The following is a 21,940-nucleotide window of genomic DNA, read 5'->3' on the forward strand; positions in this document are numbered from 1 at the left end:
TTGTAACTATTCTTTGAATAACTTGTCTTATTTATGTAATAAGGTGACTTGGCAGAGTAGAGGATATGCAGTTGTAAACCATTAACTAGTCAGTAGAACAATTCAGGTTTCAAATTCTTTGGAGGTCTACCTTTCATTAAAGTGAAATACTTTTCCCCTCTGCTTTATGGTTCCATTTCTGCCCAGTTCATTAGATTTGATTGTTTTGCACCAAGATTTCTCTTAATTACTACTGGGTCCTTTGCAGAAGTCATTTCTATTTTCTTAGGCTTTGTGAAGACTTTTGTAGTTATGTTATCTGCATCAAACTATATGCTCTGCCCCATGATATCAGTTTTCCTAGAGGCTAATTGTTCTTCACAGTGATAACGGATATAGATTCATTTAGGCTACATCTTTGTCTCATTCAGTAGTGTACATATCTGGGTAGAACTACTGTTCATCCATATGTTGTAAGAAACTGAGCTTTGTTTTGGAGACTCTCTAAAATGCAAGGTGTGTTCTGATTACTGCCATGAAGACAAGATTGTAAAGACATGAAGCCAGTGGTCGTGGAAGGGCTTCTACAGTTAATGCTATCTTATATGAATTCAGTGAAAATATTTTAGTCTTTTGTGTTTGTCATTTGGCTTTCTTCCCAGACTACAGGCACTGTGCAAGTTTCAAAACTTATTTGTTGACTTTGCACTATTTCAAGATAATTAGGAACAAGTACATATTAAGCATCATCACAGTACTAAGGGTTGAACTCTGTAGACTCACTTTAATTATATTTCTGTCATTTGGCTTGCTGTTGATGCTCTCCACAACCAGAATTTTAGGTTAGTGTGACCAAAGTCAGCAACATCAACAGACAGACTTTGGGCACTGCCCTCTCCTGCTGCCCACTTGAGTGTTGCTTGCTCTTATCAGGAACACTATGTCCAAATTAAATTCCAGAGCAGTTGGAATTCTACATTTGACAGAGATAATAGCATGTTTAGGTCGAAACAGGCAGAGTATAGAAACCAGGCTGTCCCCCTCCTCCCTCATGTTCCTTATCCTACCTCAGTTCTTCCAAAGTGAGGTCTTTCTTCCTGAAAAGCAATTGAGTCCAAATACCCATCCTCCCCCAGATCTCTTCAAATATCTCAGTTCCACTGAGCTTAATGATCCATGTGACTTAGAGAAAAGAACTGCTCCCTGATGAGATGGAAGTCATTTGTGGAGGAAAAAGGGCATTTAGCCTTGAATTGTTTGTGGAGGGACCAGAAGGGCAAGCAGATTTTTCTATTGCAACTTCACCAACCATATACTGGCATGGAAATGAATCTAGGATAATTAGAGTATATCCATTTTAAGACAGAGAGAAGTCCCATGTGAAGGTTTCATTCTTTAGGATTTTGTAATTCTTTTGGACAAAACCATTCTTAATTGCAGTTGTGATTTGCACTTGTACCCAGACAACAGTAGTTAGTCAGAAGAAAATATCAATGTTCTGCCAGCTTCTGATGTCTGTGAAATTTTGCCAACAGCAAAACAGGATCAAAAATAATAAACAGATCTCCTCCCTCAACTGCCTGCATAGTATTTACACAAAGAGATTGATGAATTCTGTGTGTGTGTGTGTGTGTGTGTGTGTGTGTGTGTGTGTGTATGTATGTGTGTGTTCAGGAAAGGGAATTTTTAGAGAAAGGTTTTTAAAATTTGGGGTTTTAGATATGTGTAAGATTGACTATTTTGTCAAATAATCAAAATTCCATGGTTCTTAGAACTGGAAGAAACTAATGAATTCATCTAGTGTTACCCCTCATTTTGCAAATGAGGAAACTGAGACCCACAAATGACTTGTCCAAGTGGCAGAACTGAGATTTGAACCTAAGTCTTCTGACTTGAAACCAGTTGTCATTTGAGTAGGATGGTTTCTTTAAGAGAACAAGTGCACTAAAATTTGAAAACAAGTTACTGTGACATTATGATACTATAAAACTTTGTTTTTAGGGTCTTTTTCACCATAAAACAATGGGAGATTGAGCAGAAAGTTAGGTTATTGTGTTTTTGATACTTTTTGTGATCCTTCTTTCACTAATCTGTTGCTTGACTTTAGACTAATTGATTTAAACTATCTGCTTCAACTTCCTTATCTGTCAAGCGAATATTATTTTTGCAGGATTATTGAGAGGAAAAAATAAAGTGATAAATGTGAAAACTCAGATTCAATCATTTTTATAGCTCTAGGGTGCTGCCTAGGCATTGCCTGCAGCTTTAGACCAGTGTTGTCATTTTAAGCCAGACTCTCTCCTTTAAGATAATATTATTAAGACAAAAGCACTGAGAGCAGGAGCTCTTGACTGTTTCTGGGAAGGGACATGAGGAGTTATGAGCCTGTCATCTTTCCTTGAATTCCTAGGTCTCTTACTAAAACCAATGACTATGTCTAGTCAAGTCTCAACCTTGGATCATTCTTCTACAGGAACTGCTGAATGAAAATGATGTAAATGTTTTGATTAGGTCCATTACAAATTAATGTTACAACTAGCTGCTGCTAAGCAATCATATTTTCATACCTCCCTTATCAACTCACTATCCTGCTCTCCATAGCTGCTCTTCCAAATATTTTCATCCCTTCTTAAACCTCCTTTTGTTCTCCCTCTCCTTATTTAGTATGCTCTAGATGAGAATGTTGCCTCATATTTTCCAGAAAGTAGTGAGACCCTTCACTATAAATCCCTCTTCTGTCACTCACATGCTTTCTGCTTCTATTTCCTTCTTCACTGCTGTCTCACTTGTTGAAGTATCCTTACTCCTTATCTTTTTGCCTGTTGAAGTAACCCAATTTCATCCTGTCTCCTTCAACAGATCAACCCCTCTATTATCCCCACTGTTTGATTTATTTTCAATTTTTCCTTGTCTACTTTCTCCTTACCTGCTGGCTTACAAACATGCTCAGATCTCTCCCTTCCTGAAAACAGTCTCCCTTGATCCTTTCATTCCAGTTATTATCCTGTATTTCTTCTGCCCTTTGAAACTAAACTCTTAAAAAGTCCTCCAATATTTCTTTTTTTTACCCTTGGTTTCTGATGTTATTATTCCACAGAAACTGTTCTCTTAAAATTAATGATCTGTTGTTGCTAAACCCAGTGATCATTTTTCTATTCATGTTCTTCTTGATCTCTCTGCTGCCTTTAACATTGTTGATCCCTTTTTACTTGAAACTCTTCTCTCTAGGTTTTGAAGACACCATTCTCCTCGTTCTCCTCCTACTCAACTGACTACTCCTTTTTAATCTCCTTTGCTGGGTCCTCTTCCAGATCATGCCTTCCAACTCTAGCTATCTCCTAAGGTTTGGACCCTCTTTTCTCTCCCTATTACTTAACCTGATGACCCCATTAGCTCCCATGGATTTAATTATCACCCCCTATGCTGATGATTCTCAAATCTGCAAGTCCTGCTCTAACCTTTCTGCTGACCTCCAATCTTGCATCTTCAACTGCCTTTCATATCTCATATTGGCTGTCCAGAAGACATATTAAATTCGGTATGGCCAAAACATAGCTCATTATCTTTTTCTCTGAATGTTCCCCACTTCTTATCTTCCCTATTAATAGAGGGCAATGCCATCCTCCCAGCCCCCCAAGCTTACCATCTCAGGAATCACCCTGGCCTCTTCTCTATATCTCTCCCTCACTATCCAGTCAGTTTCACCTTTGCAACATTTCTTAACTATCACCCCTTCTCTCCTTGGGCACTGCCATCACTCTGGTGCAGGCCTTCATCACTTCCCACCTATACTACTGTGATAGCCTGCTGAAGGTTCTGCCTCCAGTCTCTCCCATTCCCATCAATGGGCAGAACCAGGCAAGATGCCTCCTTATTTAGTATGCTCCAGTGGTTACCTCTAGGATTCAATACAAAAGTCTCTTTTTGGCATTCCAAGTCCTTTATAATCTAGCCCCCTCTTAACTTTCCAGTCTTCTTACACCTTACTATCCTCCCTGTCAGGCTCCCCAATGACATTGACCTACTTGCTGTTTCAGGAAGAAGATTCTTCATCTCTTGACGACAGGTGTTTTCTCTGGCCATGTCCTCCCTCTGTTCTGACTACTTGACTTCACTAGCTTCCTTTATGTCCCAACATAATTTCAACCTTCCTTCCCCAACCCCTCTTAATTTTACTGCCTTTATTCTGATTTGTTATTTATCCTCGAATATAGCTTTCTTTGTATATATTTATTTGCATATGGTCTCCCCCATTAGACTGTAAGCTGTTGAGGGCAGGGATTGTTTTTGCCTCTTTATGTGTCTCCAATGCTTAGTTAGCATAGCCTGACCCATAGTAGGCACTGAGTAAATGTTTGTTAATTGATTGGAAGTAAAGGGGAATCGGAATTGAATGACTGGACCCAAAATTGAGTGTCTGCTTGGAAAGAAGTTTCTTGTGGCATGCCTCAGGGATCTGTGCTTATTTAACTATTTTGCCCATCAATGTTCTGGATAAAGACATAATTTATGCTTGTCACATTTTGCAGATGGCAAAAAGCTAAGAGATAATTAATACTCTGGATGATGGATTCAGGATTAATAAGGAGCCCAACAGAATGTATATTTAATGGTTATATATTTGAACTCATATCTGCGCATATGTGTAAACATATATAACACATATATGTATATGCCAAATCTAATAAAATAAACTATAATGGGGACTAAAGTCTTAAATTTAAGTTTAAAACAAATTCAACTTCATAGGTACAACTTGTTCAACTTCATAAGTATAAGTACAAGCAACAATTGGACAAAGACTGGGAGTTTTGGGGGGTGCCATGAGCTGGGCAGTTTCCTAGGACATTCAAGAAGACTAAGACAAATAGCATTAAAGTATACTTACCTAGGTGCTTCATTTTTGGAAGTAAATGTGGCAAACGGTCTCAAATTTATCCCATGTCAGTATTATTTGAAGGAGCTGGAGAGTTTTAGATTGTGGAAAAGACATATAGTTGTATTCAAGTATTTGAAGGGTTGTTGGAAGAGAGAAATTGCATTTTGCTTGGCTCCAGAAGGCATACAGAAGTGGGAGCAGCAAATGTAAGTTTCTAAGAGGCAAAATTTTGTCTTGATGATAGAAAGAGAAAAAAAATTCTGAACAAATGGAGTTGGCAGGTCTTCTAGAAAAAAAAACAGGATGACCTTATGCTGAGGTATGCTTAACAGGGTATGTTGTCCAGGCATGAATTAAATGGGATGGTCTCTGATGTCCCTTTCAACTTTGATATTTCATGTTTCTCTGAAAATTATGCTCCATTCCTTGGGGGAGGGGGGCTGGGGCTTAAGAGGGGAAACTAACTGTGCCAGTGTGCTTTTATTGATTATTTATTATCCTTAGTTCCTTAATAGATGCAATTCTTTTTACCATTTTACCTTCTACCATTTTACATTTTTATATTTCTTTTAATATTTGTTGTGAGTTTTGAGACTTAATTACAAAAGGATAATTAGAGTAAATTGTGGCAAATTATGGTTATGTCAACATCCGCTTTTATTTTTTCACTCATTTTGATTGGTTGAAAAATCTTATTTATTCTCAGATTATTAAATATTTTATCCTAAGTAAATGATTTCAGTTAACTGAGTAGGCTAAAAATTGGGTTAAATATAAAGACAATATATACATGCAAATGTATAGTGTATCTATTTGTTGACTAGTTTAAATTCTTTTATTAAATAAAAATCGAAGTATAGAATGAAATAAGAAATGGACTCCATCATTGTTGCTTACAGGAAACATGAAATCAGTGCAACTTATGTAACAAGATTAAGCTATTTGTAGCTAAGGTTTTTTTCTCAGTATGAATTTTCTGATTTTGAAACAGTCCAAATTTTGCTCTAAATCTTGCTCAAATGAATAACGTATCGAAGACATGCATATGTATGATTTCTATTGTGATCTTAACGTATATTGGATGCTTACAGAAGCATTCGACAATTTAACATATTGTCAAATCCATAGAAACACTTTCAGTTGTTAATTTCAAGATAATTTGGTTTTACAAAATTATCCTAACAAATTGTGTGGATAAATGAACTACTAGCAGATTTGCTGAGTGCCTAATTTCTAGCTAGAGTCATATATATACAAAAGCTTATTTCAATACCGGAATGGTAGATACTTAATAGAGATGCTTGAACCTATGTGAGATCATTGGGCAGAGACCATTGGACTAAATAATGAGCTGCCTAGCTATTACAGTGATTCTGTATCTGCAGTGTGGAGAGAGGGCTGCAGTGTGGAGAGAGGGTGACTGATAGAAGCTGACTTTTCCTTGGTATACAAAAATGGAAAGCAGTGAAGACTGAATGTTTGCTAGGGATTAAGAAGGGTCTTGAAGGAGGGCAAGGGGTCATGTAGATGGGAGAATATCCTATGTGTATGGAGTATGATACCACTGACTTTTCAAGAGAAATGGGACTCCAGATTTCAGTGACATCTTTCTCCTGCATCTGGGCGGAGTTGTTCTCCCCACCCACAGGGATGTGAAGTGCCTCACTGTTTCCCTGCAGCCAATTGGCTTAAAAGAAAGAACACATTTCTTGTTTTTACCTGCCTTGGCCATGTGAACAACCATTTATAAATCACTGAAATTTGTGATGAAGGCCGACAATTTGGCATGAGAGTCATGAGTAGCTGGGGATGAGAAGGCAAAAAAAAGCCATTACTGCCCTTAAGCATCTAGGTCTGTCCCAAAAACAAAGGAAAGGAGTCTTTGACTCATTGTTTTCTTGGCTCTCATGAAGCTCTACCCAAAATTCTGCCTAGATCTTTGATTTTTTTTTTTTTACCGCAAAGCTTGAAGCTAAATTGGAGGGCTTTCAGTGATAGTCAGCAAAGCTGACTAAGACTATGTAACTATTGACATATGGAAAAATATAAAAGAAGCCAAAGTTTAATAGCAAAGCTAAATGCGGACTAAAGAAAAACACTGGAAATATATGCATACATATATAGATATAGATATAGATATAGATCTAGATATAGATATATACAGTATGGGGAAAGACTACAAGGGAAATTGACGAAAACCATTACAATTTAAAAAAACCTATACATAAATAAATGATTTTGTCTAATTAAATGAAGTTTGCCCCTTCAAAGTAAGTGTACTTTATTAAGTTCCTAATATCTCTTTCACAATCACACTTAACATTCACACTCACTCATACACTCACATACCCACTCATACACTCACATACTCATACACTCACATACTCACTCATACACTCACATATTTACTCTAGTTCTAGAGTACCTTTAAGCAAAAACAATATTCTCTCATTTATATATCAGGATACTGTAGTTTTTAACTTCTATTACTCCACTGTCCTTGTTCATCAGCTAGATGATGCCATAGCTAAAGCATTGGGCTTGCAGTCTGGAAAACCCAAGTTCTGATCTTGAATCAAACACCCACTAACTGTGTAACCCTTGTCAGGTCACTTAATCTCTTTGACCTCAGTTTCCTCATCTCTAAAATAACAGCACTTACCTTCCAGGATCATTGTGAGGATTAAATGAGATGATGTGTATAAAGTATTTTGCATACCTTAAATCATTATGTAAATGCTAGATATGATTTATGCTAGCAAGCATTTATTAATTGCCTACTATAGGCCAGGACAGGCTAGAGATGAGAATACCAAGACACCTCTCAACAAAGTTTACATTCTAATTTATGGTCACCAAACATGCTGAAAACCAAAAATCCTAACTCAAACCCAGGAGGCTGTGTGAAGCAATGAGAAGAGTAGTGTCTATACTATAGTTCAGTAGTGAACACTGCCCTGGGTTTGCTCTCTTTCAGTCACATTGGGAAGATAAGTAGGAGGAACTTTTGACATTCTCTTCCTCTTTCCCCCATCCCCCATATTTCCACCTAGTCTAAAGTTCAAGAGTATCAACACATCACAAGTAGTTGGGACAGCATGTCTTCAAAGTCCAATGTCTTGTCTTTTTGTCAAAATTCTTTTTAAACCTTCTGTGTTTAGTAAGAGTGACTTAGCTCAAAGTAATGATCTAGGTCTTTGTGGGGACCCACTCATTTGATGAAGAGTGATGATGATGCTGTCTTTCCCCATAGCAGGGAGGGCAGAATTCATCTCTGGATGGCTTTGCTGCTTTTTCATAAGCTTCCTAGGAATTGTACATGCCTGGCATTGGAAGACATGCATGCAGACCTTACTTTAACTGACCAGGGCTTCACAGGACAGGTGTTTTATCCTCATACATTCTTATCAGCAAGCCCTGAATAGCTGGGCCACAATCCAAGAATACTGAAATCCTTCTCTCTGAGTATAGCATTTATTGCTACTCTCTGAAGTACTTTAGTAATCCTTGCCAATTTCCCAACACAAGCCTCTGGGTCATCATTTTCCCCCTATTTATTAGGTTGCCATAGGATAGTGTTATTAGGGAAGATGAAAAAGATTATTTTCACTCTAAACTTGAAAAGTTCTGAATTTAGAAATAGATATGGCTATTCCTACATCATCAACATCTCGCTCCAATTTCAGCTCATTCATTCATTCCATAATCATTTAAGTGTTTCTTGGATTCATGGGTAGAAAGTAACATAAAATACCCTTCCTCCCAGTCACAGAATTCACCCTATAGTATCAGAGACAAGGAAAAGCAAGGAACACAAATCTCTATAGTACAAGGCATCACTTATTCATTCAGTAAGAATTTGGGTATTCCAAGCTGTATACAAATAAGTTGTTAGTGTCTTCTTTAAGTGTTAATCGGCTCTCCAGATAGAACAGACTAAATGCTTTGGGAGTTTAGGAAATAGAATCTCTCCTCTCTAGATGATCTGGAAAAGAATTATGTAGGAGGTAGATAGCACTGGCAATTGATTTATAGGTAGGATTTTGTTAATTGAAGGAAAAATAGAGGGAGTAGCATGAACAGAACATTGGGAAAACAAAAATAAAATGTGTATGAAAGTAGACCATATGACTGGAAAGTAGTGGTCTTCCTAGGGAATTCCAAGAGATAAGGCAAAAAAATGGGACAAAATATTAGAATCTACCACACTGAAGAGTTTAGAACTTTAACTCATGAAGTAGTAAGAATTCATCTAAATCCTCACCAGGGCAATGATGTGATCACAGTAGGGCTTTAAGAATATTGATAGGACAGCTAAATGTTGGATTAGAAAGGGGAGGCTGGAGATAAAACAGTGATGATTGTATCACAATAATTTAGGCACAAAGTGATAAGGACTTGAACCAATGGAAGAGCTAGATTTGAATGACTTTTCTTAAAAATTTTAGGTACTCCTCACCAACACAAATGTTGTAATATGTTGCACTCTTTTCATGTCATTTCAGTTTTATTCTTAAACTACCTATTCAATTTTGTTCCCATGTAGAGTAAGATAAGAAAAAATAAAAGTGTATTTTTCATCAACTCCTCTGAGTTCCACCACCATCTCTAAACAGATTGCTTTCAGAATAATAAATATAACTCTTGTCTTTCTTCGAACTTCAAGCCTGCATCTCCCAGTTGTTTATCAGTTCTTCAACTGGATGCTAGCATTTATGTGTGTGTGTGTGTGTGTGTGTGTGTGTGTGAGACATGGTCAGACTGAACCTTAGGAAGATCACTTTGACAGCTGAGTGGAGAATGGACAAGAATGAGGAGAGAATTCAGGCAGGCAGAGCTGTTGAAATAGTCCAGATGTAAGGTAATGAGGTCTGTACCATGGTGGTAGCATTATCCTTAGACAGAAAGGGTCATATGTGAGAAATAGGACAAAAACTATAGGCCTTGGGCAAGAATGTTTCTCTATTTCTAAACACAGTCCTGTTTTCTGACAGCACCATCCTTCTAGTCACAGAACCTTCCTTCTCTTTCACCATTCCTCCTTGGTTCTATTCAAGGAGACTTACGTTAGTTGTACCTCCACAATACCCCTTGCTTCTGATGCCATCTTCTCTTTCCTCCTGTAGCACAGCCACCTCAATTCATCATCTCACCTGGACTATTATAATAGACTACTCATCTGTCTCTCCACATCCAGGCTCTCCTCTTCCATCCACCTTCTACACAGTTCCCACATTGATGTTCCTAAAGCACCAGTTGTCCATAGTCCTTCCCAGCTCAAGAAGCTTTAGTGGGTTTCCTTTGCTTCTTGGATCAAATGTAGCAATGCTGACATTTAAAGCCCTTCACAGTCTGGTTCTAGTCTACCTTTCTAGGTAGACCACCTTTCATGTGCTAAACTGCTAGCTAGACTAGATAAATTGCTGTTCCTCATCTCTTGTATCTCATCTCTTGCCTCCATAACTTTGCAAAACCTATTCAGACTGAGCTTCCTCTTCTTCTCTCCATCTCTTAGTATTCCTTCTTCATTCAAGGTTCACTGAAAAATAAAGGAATAATATCAGACATTAGCATTAAAGGTTCAGCATAAACTTGTATGGCAACAGGATAGTTATATTAAATTAGTTTGAAACTTTTCAACAATTAAAGAAAAAGTATTTTCCCCTACATTTTCATTGTGATTTTAATTCTGAATCTAGGAAAGAACTGAAAAAGTGCCAGTTTTCAGAAATGTTATCTCAAAACATTAGTTAAATTAGACTAATTCAGATTAAGTAGTTATGACCTTCAAGCTAAATTTGCAAAGAGATTGAATAACAAATATTCTTCTAGGACACCTGTTCTGGTGGTTTGTATAAAAATTTTTAAGAATGGAGTCAGCACTTGATCAAGAAAAGGAATTGCAAATAGAGACCCAGAAGTAATTTTAAGGTGTTTAACTATTTTATGAAGCACTAAATCAAATATATAATGCCTCAGGTGGGCTCCCTGATGATGTTGAATAAAAAATATTCATATGCCACTTTACAAGAGCTATTAATGTAGAGTTTAACTTGCTATATGGAACTGAGGTCCAGATTTTACATCCAGCTCCAAATCACTTTCAAACTGAATGGGAATGAATACCTGAGGGCCTTTGACTACTGTGCCTTTGTGTTCCCAAGCAGACACAGTCACATCAGTTAACTTGCTTTTACTGTTCATGTTAACTGAGTGCATCAGGAAGTCCCTGTTAAGGTGATTTTTTTATGATAATCATTTATGTGTTTCCTTTAAATGGTAGGAGTTGTAGTTCCATTCCACTTTTTTCTTTTTTTCTTTTTTGTTCCAAAAAACTTGATTTAGCTCACTAAAATAGTGCATTCCAGACCAGAGCAATCATGTCAGTGCTCCTATATGAATCAAGTTAAGCCTGGGAAATGAGTGACTCTCAAGAAGTGGCCTAAGACTCATGGGGAAAGAGAGAAAGTGCCACAATGAACATTTTTGCCTTCAGGCAAAACTGTAGTCCTGTTATGACAGTTCTGACTCTAGTAATAATTCTGGTTCTCTCCTCATCTTGCTTTGATTTGGATAGCTATCACTAATTTGAAAAACTTTAGGAAGAAACAAATTATAATATGTCTGTCAACTCTTTTGTAGACAATACCTCAATGAGTCTTCTTTATCTTTGGAACTTTTCATTAGTACTTGAGTCAAGCCTTTGTAGACATAATACCCTATGTATGGGTATCATAAATCCTGATTTCAAATATTCTGTTCCATTTATAACTTTTAAGCATTAGTTTATATATCCTAATTTGGAATTTGTAAACTTATAGTCACTTTCAAGATACATGTTAATTTATTTCCTTTCAAATTATTTTGAAAAGGGAAGGAAAAAGAGAGAAAAATCTTTGCCCTAATATCCAATATTTAGAATACACATTTCAATATATAATCTTTCCTCACCATGCTAATGAGAATAAAGTCTATATGTTCCAAATGATTTTCTGCACCCCTCAGGAAATAGCATAGTGTAAATCCTGGTGTTTTTTTCAAGACTCTGGTAAGTTGTGGGAGGGAGTTGGACTCAAACCTCACAGACTGAGACTTGTTTGTTATAGGTGAGAGAGAGAGAGAGAGAGAGAGAGAGAGTATGGAGGGGTCATGTGAAAGAGAACTGTAAGGCAAGGAGAGAGAATTTTTTTTCACTTTTGATAATATCTTAAAGTAGCAAGTAGGCAATTACTTTAAATTTCAGAGATAATTGTTTTTCTTTCCTGGAAATAAAATAAAAAATTAATCTCAAGTTCAGAGAGTATAGGTCCTCAGAGGAATTAAAAAAAAAAAACCACTTCTCAGCATCTCCATAAGGAGATAGTCCCAGTTGAGTAGGCAAGCTTAAAGCTGCTGCATTGGTTGCAAAATACTGCTCTGTTGCTACCATTTTGTTAGGCTTATAATACAGTGAGGTTAGTTATACTGGAAAGAAAGTGATTCAGACGGGTAAAGGCAAGAGTCCTTCTGGCACCGCTGAACTGATTGATACTTCGTGAATCTAACATCCCTAGCTGTGATTCATCCCTTCGGATAGGCCCATTCATCACCGTTCATCATGCCGCAATGGCATGGGCTGTCTTCATTCTGCCTTGGACAGATGAGTGAACTGCTAATAGGTGACAGTCAAAATGGTATGCAAATAGTGAAAAACTTGGTTCTCCTGACTCTTTGTATCTTCCCAGTTTGAGGCAGCTCATCTTTTCCAAAAGACAGACTAAATGTAATCAAGATCATTCACTTAGATGAGGTTTCTTCTGCTCCTATCTCTTCACGGTTCCTGGGTCCAAGTTCATCGTTGAAGAAAGCATTCCGAAGTGCATGAAGCTAGAACAAAAGAGCAAGCCAGCTCGGGCTGCCTTCACCCATCCAGCTTGCACATACAGTGTTTTAACTGTTCTGGAAAGAATGAAGCATTCATAAGCTGTTCCATTTTCAAGAAAAAATTTCCTGTGACATTTTAATCCCCTTTTGTGCCAGAGCATTTTTAGATTTTTTCTGCTGCAAGTCATCTCAAGTGCTTTGTATCTTTCACTTTCAGATGAATCGCATATTATGAGCATGACCCAAGATATAAAATATAAAGCCAGTATTATCGTATGAAAGTCTCATTCTTTTGGACATTCTGGGCTACTGGTCAACACATAAATGCTGACCTCTGAGTATGCAGAGAAATCCTTAGAGACTTGTGCTTAGGAGAGAAAAAAATGACTTTTAAAATTAAAATGACTACCTGTAACACTGGTTTATGTTTCTGTGAAACAGGTTTTTCTTCAGAGTTCATTGTAATTAGAAACATTTATTGTAGTATGATGGGAAGAGAGATTTCTCCTGAAGTGGTAACTGAATTATCTCTGAAGATGTAGTCTGAGTCTTTATTGTTAGCTAATTATTTGGTATGATAGACGATGAAATAAATGCTGAGTACTATCAGAGCATGTAGACACAAGGGTATATGTTCATACATTTAAATGCACAGATATACATAGGCCAGCCCCTTAACTATTGAGTGTATGCTTAACATAATGAATAGTGACTTGGAGATCTTCTGGATGACTCGGTATTAGTGATTCAAAGAGAGATTAATGATAAATGACTACTAGATAGTATTCGAGGTCCAGAGATAGAGGTGAGATTGCAGTTTTGTTCTAAAGTAGAACAAATGAAATCTGATGAAAGTGAAAAAGAGAATAGGCTTTGCTGTACACAGTAATGTCAAAAATAGCAAATTCCATTGGATCATCAGTGCCTGTAAAGAGTAGGCAGGTTATGCAGCTATGATTTGAAAGGGACTATTATCCCTCCATTTGTTGTTCTACCATTGTAGTTTCTAATTTTTTTTCTCATTTTTTTCCTTTGAAAGTAAGATACCTCTGGGAGGGATTATACCATGTTTATTGGTTAATACTTTAGTGGGGATTAGAGGAGAAGGAAATATAGGATTGGCTAAGATCTTTCAGATTACGAGGAAGAGAGAAAAGGAACTCAAGAGAGAATTTGTAGAGTAGATGTGGGGTGGGTGCCAGGAAATGGTATCAGTTATGAACTTTATAGTTTTTTTTTTCTGTGACCACCAATCAAAAGGTGTTGAAATCTCTCCTTTGTGAACATGAATTCTGCCATCCAACCAAATCAACCTCTTTGCTGTTCTTCACATACACAGCATTCCATTTCCTGTGCCCATCGTTTTGTACCAGCTGTCCTCTCTGCCTGGAATGTTTCCCTTTTCACCCCTATCTCTTAGAATCCCCAAGTTTCTTTTCAATCCTCCCTCCAAATTCCATGAGTCCTTTCTCAGTCTCTCAGCTGCTGGTGCCTCTCCCTAAATAACCTTTGGTTATTTGGGTCCATGAATAAAAGATAAAATATTTATGAAATGCTTACTATGTGCTCAGCAACAGGGATACAAAACCAAGGAAGCCCTCTCCTGGTGCTCCTTCCTACCTGTCCAGTGACTTCTCATTCTCTTTTGCATTCTCTGGATTGTGCCTTACCCATGGATGACCCCCAATGCTCTCTCCTGGGGACTCATTCTCTTTTCTCTCCATACTATTTCTCTTGATGATCTCCTCAGCTTCAATGGATTCATCAAACAACTCTATGTGGTTAGGTTATAGTTCAAATTCAACCTTAGATATTTAGTGGCTGTATGGGCAAGTCATTTAAGTTTTGTTGAACTTAGTTTCCACAATTATAAAATGGGGATAGTAATAATAGTAGTTACCTCCCAGGATTCTTGTGAGGACCTAATGACATAATATTAATAAAGTGCTTACCATACTTGAGATATAGTAGGCACTTGATCATTGCCCCTCTCCCTTCCCCTCAGATCTTCTTATCCAGACCTAACCTTTTTCTGTATCTCCACTCTTACTTTTGCAGCTATTTATTGACCATCTCAAGCTGCATATCTTACAGACATTTTAAATCCATCATATTCAAAACTGAACTTATTGTCCTTCTAAGCCCTCTCCTCTCCCAAATGTTCTTATTATTTTGGAGAGTACCACCCTCCCAGTCGTCTAGTCTTGCAATTTATCTTCATCTCTTTACTCTCTCACCTGCTTCATAACATCAGTTATGAAGTGCTGTCATTTTTTTCTGCATTCTCTACATTTCTTCTCTGGCACTGTCACCAGTACTTCCCTCATTGTCTCATTCCTGGACTATTTCCAGTAGCCTTCTAGTTGGTCTCCTTGCCTTAAGTTTCTCTCCAGTCCACTCCATCTTTCACTTAACTGTTAAATTGATCTTCTTGAAGCACATCAAAAATGTGTCCAAAAAACAAAAAAAATCTGTCCCCTTCCCCCTTGTCATTTTGATCAACTCCAGTGACTCTTTATTGCCTCTAGGTTCAAATATGAAATCCTCTGACTTTTAAAGCTTTCCATAACTTACTCTTCTTCTACTCAACATTTATGCTGTGAGCCAGTGACAATAGCCTTCCTTTTTTTCCTTAGATGTGACACATCATCTCCTGATTTTTAGGCATTTTTACTGTTCCACATGTTCCACATCCACATACTTCCTCATTTTCTCTGTCTAGCTTTCCTGACTTCTTTCAAGTCTCAGCTAATATCTGCCAAGAAATCTTTCTGATCCCCCTTAATGTTAGTGCCATTCCTTTGCTGATGATCTCTGACATATCCTGTATGTCATTTGTTTGTAGGTAGGAGTACAAAGGGAGTTTGTATCTAGTACCCCCATTAGACTGTGAGTACCTTTGAGACTAGGGACTGTCTTTTGCCTTTTTTGGTAGCCATTTAACAAATGTTTGTTGACTGACTGGTGGTCCTTTACTAGGGGAAGGCAACACGTTAAGCAGATCTGGGGGAGTGGGGTAGGTATACATTGGCATGGTCTGTAACTGTCTGAATAGGGACATAGAGACATATATGAACTAGACAAGGTCAGAGGTGTGATGGCCATTGAATCTTTTAGTTATGAGGAGGGGCAGTAGTATGATCAAAGTGATTTGTAAATTATCAGTGTAGGTTTGACTGAAATTCCTTTGGAATTTGTCTCAGAAATATTCTGTGACTATTCAAGTAGAAATAATTTGAAAGATTTTATAGTCTGTCCCTTCTTCCAGGCAGGACAATATATTAACTATCCCTAAAAGATAGTATTCCACTGAAAAGAAATTGTCAGAAAATACTTCAGTTTCTCCTAATAATGGTCCTTTTTTCTTTTGGGCCTTATAATCATTTTTATTTCAAATTTAACCAAAATAAACCATGTACATATTTTTTAGAAAAAAAATTATTGAATGATAATATTAACATATGGGAGTACCTTAAGGTTTGCAACATGCTTTACCTATAAATTTCCATTTGATCTTTCCCATAATGTTGGAAAATAAGCACTTTTGTTATCCTTATCTTACATATGGAGAAACTGAAGCAGAGAAAGGTAGAGTGATTTGCCCAGGGTTACATGGCCAGTCAAGTATCAGAAACAAGATTTTAACATGGGGCTTTCTGACTTCAGTTCCAATTGTATCACCTACCTGTCTCATGTGGCTCTCCGGATGTGATTTGGATTAGTAGTGTCTCTTGGTTACAACAAGAATAGAAAACAAAATCTCCATTGAAAGGCTAGCTACAGTAATCAGTGTCTTTTAACGATGATAATGCTTCACATTTCTATTTTAAAGTTTATAAAACTTATTCAGAGAAACCTTTGAGCAAGGTACTTGTACATATTATCCTTGGCTTTCCTAGAAAGAAAGATTCTGAACCTTGCTGAACTTGGGTTGGTGTTGGAATTGAACTCAAGTTTTCTGATTTTGATTCTAATGTTTTCTGTGCATTCTCATTCTCTCTCTCTCTCTCTCTCTCTCTCTCTCTCTCTCTGTCATACACAGTACTATCAGTAGAAGGAGATTTGCTGTCAAGGCAATGTGACTGCCTTTAACTCAGGAATCTTACAGAAGGAGACATTGTCTCACATGCACATGAGACAAAATGAAATTTCTTACTGAGTCAGTGAAGCAGCTGGAAAGTCATAGCAAGTTTCATTTATTCTTTAGTGTACAAAGGGCTTTTGCCAACACTTGCTGGTAACCACTGTGCACGTGTCAGCTGTTCAGTGAGGCTGACGTGCACTTTCAATTTATGAGGCTCAGCTGTTCTGGTCTGTAATAGATTATAAAGTGTATTTACAGGGATGATCCTTTTCAGTTTGATGCAAACATCCCAGGCTGCTCTCCTTGAAGTTTGGCTTTCCTGCTTTGTTTTTATTGCCCTCTTGTGTAGAAAATGAAAAAACCAACAGAATGAACAGGGCCCCATGTTCCTATCAATCACTCATGGCCTTTTCTATGACAGGAATGAAAGAATACAATAAAATTAATATCTTATAATAAAGCCATTTGTATAGTTCATTGGTGTCTCAATGAAAAGCCACAGACACATAATCAATAAACCTTCAGTATCTACCATGTGCCAACAATTTGCAAGATAGTAGGGATAAAAAGATGAGATCACCATACCTATAACTTATAGAGAGGTAATATAGTATAATGGTTAGAAAGGTAGCTTTGGAGTTACAGAGACAAGTAAAAGTTCGATTTTCTGACACAGATGTACTGACTGTATAAGATAAGGCAAAGCTACTTGACCTCTAGGTTAAGACTGAGACAATTTCTGTAATACAGTAACATATAAAATAGTTGCTGATAGGTTGCTTTCTTATTAGGAATTCCCTTTACCATTGAATCACAGATCTGGACCTAAAAAGGGGTCATGAAATAAACATTCTTAGCTAACATTCAATAACAATCCATACAGTAAAGTTGACCAGTATAGCAGTCCCATTTGTAAAAATTTTGTACAATCCTATAAAGGGGAGTAGATCAATATGAGCTTTTGGATAAGAAACTAAAGCAAATATGTTCTTTCCTTTCTTAGGACTGAACACTGATTGTTGATACATTCTCAAGGTTCTTTTTTAACTTCTTTGTTATTGCTTTTTTTCCCCCCATGGTTCATACCCTACCTTTCCTCCAATCCTTATTAGACATCTATGCTTAGATTCTCACATTCCTGCTTAGTTATGAGAGTTCTCCCAAGATTCTGGCTTCAGGCTTCTGTTATTTCTTCTTGTTACTTCTGACTGTATTCCCCCTACTTTCCTCTCTATTCTTATGACTTCTTCTACTAAGTTTCATTCAACAAATATTAAATATCTGCTATCTCCAGAACACAGTGCTAGAACAAAGAGTTGGAAGGTGGAAAAACATAACATGGAGAGATATGGGAGAAGCACCTTTAAGCAGCTGGATGTGTAGAGCAGGTATGTTTCCAAGAAGATGGGCCTAGGCTTTCTGAGGAAGAAGGCAGTTGATTCTATTCATGAATGAATGAATGATCACTATGTGCTACCAGGTATAAAGGCATCTTTTATTAACCCCCCAAAACTGAAAGGTTTTTTTAAATAGGTGAGTCTCTTTAGAGAGATATAGAGTTAACCATAATGAATTGGCATAAAATTAATAGATTTGTTATATTCTACAAGCATATATATCCCAGATATAGCAGAGAAACTCAAGATTTATCTAACAAAATTATACACATCTGGGGATTTATGAGAATAAACAAAATAGAAACAACCTAGAAATAATGTCTTCATTGTGATTGCTTGTTGGTGTGATAGGTTTTTTAGGAAAGAAAGTAGAATTTAGAAAATGAACAGCTGGCAAAGAAGGTATTGTAATATTGGGAAACTAGTTGTGGCTTGAGAAAAAGGAATGATGAGTATATCTCATAAGGGCTGGGGAAAATATGTTTGCCTTGGAGACTGGATGTTTGATAAAAAGACTTGAAAGAGAAAATGAAAGATAAAGGAGAAAAGTATATAGATAACATAGAGAAGAGGAGGTATGACAAAGATAGAATAGCAGAGAATAATGTTTGTAATTGACAGGTGAGGAACAGAAACCATAATAATGAGCTCAGAGGTGCTAATGCATGGAGTCTAAATAATAAAGATATCTTAACTAAAAGTAAAAATGACCTTGTATATATCAGGAAGACTTATTGGAAAGTGCTTCTAGGGAAGAAGATGATAATTTTTGTTCAAAAGGAGACTAAATAGAGACATAGTAAAATAATACTTCACTTCAGTAAGATCAATAAGTCAAAGAGGGGAGAATGATAAAGAGTATTCAGAGAATATTAAATGGAAAAACAGAAAAAATATCAAGGTGAGACTATATTACAGACTACCAGACCAGCTAGAAGAATAGCTAATTGATTTCTGGTCCAGCTCACAAAACAGACATGTAAAAATAGAGTAACCAATGAATATTAAAAAATTTACTTTTCTAATCATTTCTCTTTCAGAAGGAAGATGAAAAGACAAGAAAAATTATACTAGAAATGATTCAGGCTAATAAAGTTAGGAATATGAGGGAAGGCATAGGAACCCTTCCTTGAGATAAATGGGGAAATTGATATTGTATAGTAGAAGTGGGAACTAATACTCAACTTCTGTTTCCTTCTCCTGCCCCACCCATCCCATCCTCCAACCTTATTTACAGCAAAGAAGGATGACCTTCACATTTTGATGGATAAAACAAAAAAAAAATTAATTTGGGAACTGGGTTACTGAGATGATAGTAAGAAAGCACTTGGCCTCTCTTAAATATATTTAAGGTTTAGATGAAATAAAATACTGGGGTACTGAAAAAGCTCATGAATATGGTTGATGACCTGCAATTAGTGACGTTTGAGGGAACTGTGGAGGACAGGGAAAGGTGCAGTAGGTCTGGGAGTAGTCAAATATCTCAATTTTTCTAAAAGGGTAATAAGATGAATACTTGAAAATATAAACAAGTGAGCTTGACATCAGCTTTCTAGCTAATTATACATCTCTTAGTCCATCTGGTATTTATTACCAGATTAATCACTTTAGTCTCATCAATATTGGGATGACTCTTTTAACAGAGTAGTTGGAAATCTGTCCGTATATTACCTCATTCTATATAACCTTTGTCCATTCCTCCCATAAATCTTTTAGAAGGGAGTCCACCAAGGAGCTTCCCCTAATATTACCATGGTCAGTAGTAAAGCACATATTTTTTATATGCTATCTTTTGCTTTCCCCTCATGACTCTCATATATATATATATATATATATATATATATATATACATATATATGTTTCTTGAGTGATGTCTTCTACACAACTTCTTGCAAATGTGTCTTGAATAATATACTGCAGAGTACCACATTTCTCTATTGCTATCTGGGTAAACTGCAGTTTTGACCTTTTGAAGATTGTGCTCTTCTATGATTATTAATCTTCTGAAAATACTGTATTCTTCCTGTCACTCATGAAACTATTGACATCCTATTGATAACTCCACCAAAATTCAAGTTTCTATACCTGACTTAAGGCATAAATCCTCCCTTCTTATCTTAATCCAATCTTATTTCACTCTTTCAACAGACTCCATTCATTCAGATGTCACAATTTCTTCTCACACACCACTTATACTTTGTTTTGCCTCTGTATCTTGTGTATATGTTTTTTTGGAGGGGTTGCTACTCAATCATTTTTCAGCATTTCATTACCTTATTTAAGGTTTTTTGGTAAAGGTACTGGAGTTTGTCACTTCTTTCTCCAGCTCATTTTTACAAATTGAGAAAATTGAGGCTAGCAAACTTAAGTGATTTGCCCAAAGTCACATGCCTAGTGTCTGGGGACAGATTTGGACTTATGAAGATCAGTCTTTCTGATTCTAGTCTGGTACATTATCTTCTAGGCCACTTCATTGCCTGTGTATATAGTTATATCCATTAAAATACCTATTCCTCAGAACCTGTCTAGATCTTATCCAATCTTCAGTGTTGTTCTTCCCTGGTAAGTTGAAGACCTGCTTTTCTGTCTTCTGGGCATTACTTCATTATTTAACATTTTTCTATTTTCTTACCATTTGATGTATATATATATATATATATACACACATACATATGTATTTATATTATGAATTTATACACATGTGTCTATAGATCTATATCATCTATATACCTATAAATGTACCTATATATGTACATAAACATGTAAGCATGCTTTATATATATATATGTATATGTATATATACATATTTTTTTTGTCTTTCCAGGTAGATAAGTTCCATAGTCATGGCCAAATAGTAAGTGCTTGGATAGTATTAGTTGATAGATTAAAAGATTGAATTGAGAAAATCTTTTTGATAAAGGATGATTTTATATGTACTATTTGGATATCTCACTAAGCTAAGATTCTATTTTGATTTCACATCAATTTAGACAGTGGATACTTCTAGCTATCTGCAAAATTTCCATAAGACTTTATTACATAGTGGATTATTGTAATATATTTTCTGAGTAAGTACCTAGCTTTTATAATTTAAGACTCGATTTATGTTAGCTATAAAAATAAATCAAAATAACTACTTTTTTAATTCAATTATTTAAATTAAACTGGATGCCAAAGAGTGCCAAATCCTTTCCTGGGTATTGCAGTATTATAATGTATATCAGGTAAGATAAGGAGGAACAATCTTAGTTTTGCAATTTTTCATTTTAAAGCTGAGGGTATAGAGGGGTTAAGAGCTTTATTCAAGACCTGCTCAAACTTAGATTTGTTCTTTCCATTAGAAAATCTTTTTATATACCTTGGATGAATAGCTATTGTAAAAGCAATCCTAAATATTAGGGTAACCATTGAAAAATTCCTTGGGGATCCATATTAAAAATAAGGGAATGGAGAAAAAACTACCCCCCCCAACTCAGAGGAAAGTAACCAGAGATAATGTTTAATATATGGGAAAGAACACTGGGTTTAGTGCCAGAAGACCTGGGTTCAAAGAAAGCTTACTATTTGTATGATCTTTGAGGAATGCCTTTTGTTTTTTAAGTTTTTTGAGGCAATGTAGTTAAGCGACTTTCTCAAATGTCAAACAGCTAGGTAATTATTAAGTGTCTGAGGTTGGATTTGAACTCAGGTCCTCCTGACTCCAGGGCCCGTGCTCTATCCATTGCACCACCTAGCTGC

The 21,940-nt window shown here is 36.5% G+C and overlaps 1 protein-coding gene and 1 pseudogene across 7 annotated transcripts in view; one reads left to right on the plus strand and one right to left on the minus strand.

Annotated features, from left to right (window-relative positions):
* STARD13 (StAR related lipid transfer domain containing 13) overlaps positions 1-21,940 on the plus strand; it is a 624,823-nt gene that overhangs the window by 430,067 nt on the left and 172,816 nt on the right. The gene's annotated exons all lie outside the window — the stretch shown is intronic.
* The window catches only part of LOC141510210 (eukaryotic initiation factor 4A-I-like), a 64,214-nt pseudogene continuing 54,908 nt past the window's right edge, over positions 12,635-21,940 (minus strand).

Source organism: Macrotis lagotis, chromosome 1, assembly GCF_037893015.1.
Source record: "Macrotis lagotis isolate mMagLag1 chromosome 1, bilby.v1.9.chrom.fasta, whole genome shotgun sequence".
Taxonomy (NCBI): Eukaryota; Metazoa; Chordata; class Mammalia; order Peramelemorphia; family Peramelidae; genus Macrotis; species Macrotis lagotis.